Source organism: Myotis brandtii, unplaced genomic scaffold, assembly GCF_000412655.1.
Source record: "Myotis brandtii unplaced genomic scaffold, ASM41265v1 scaffold1026, whole genome shotgun sequence".
NCBI classification, from domain to species: Eukaryota; Metazoa; Chordata; class Mammalia; order Chiroptera; family Vespertilionidae; genus Myotis; species Myotis brandtii.
In genome coordinates, this window is record NW_005353435.1 from 348,134 (window position 1) to 348,684 (window position 551).

Genomic DNA, 551 nt, shown 5'->3' on the forward strand with positions numbered 1-551 from the left:
ACCTCTTTGCTTTCTGGCCTGCCTCTGCCTGCATTCCGCCCTTGGGGACCGGAAGAGAGAGGTAGAGGAAATAGAGAAAGGCGTTGCTTTGTCATCTGATATCCACTGGGGGCGATTCTTTTTTATTATTTTTTATTTATTTTTCAAATATATTTTTATTGATGTCAGAGAGGAAGGGAGAGAGAGGGAGAGATAGAAACATCCATGATGAGAGAGAGAGACTCATGGATCAGCTGCCTCCTGCACACCCCACACTGGGGATCGAGCCCGCAACCCGGGCCTGTGCCCTTGACCGGGAATCGAACCCTGACCTCCTGGTTCCTAGGTGGACGCTCAACCACTGAGCCACGCCTGACACTGTGTTTCCTGCGACGCCCGACGGGGTGAGGGCAGCCTGCGTGGGGCCCTGGATGCTGGGACGAACCTTCCGGTCTTGCCTGGTGGGAGCGCAGACCTCGTGGCTACAGGCTGATCAATGTCACCACAGCCCTGAAATCTGCCCTTGGCGTAGGAACCCCACGGAGATGGGTACCCCAGGCCCCTGACTCCCT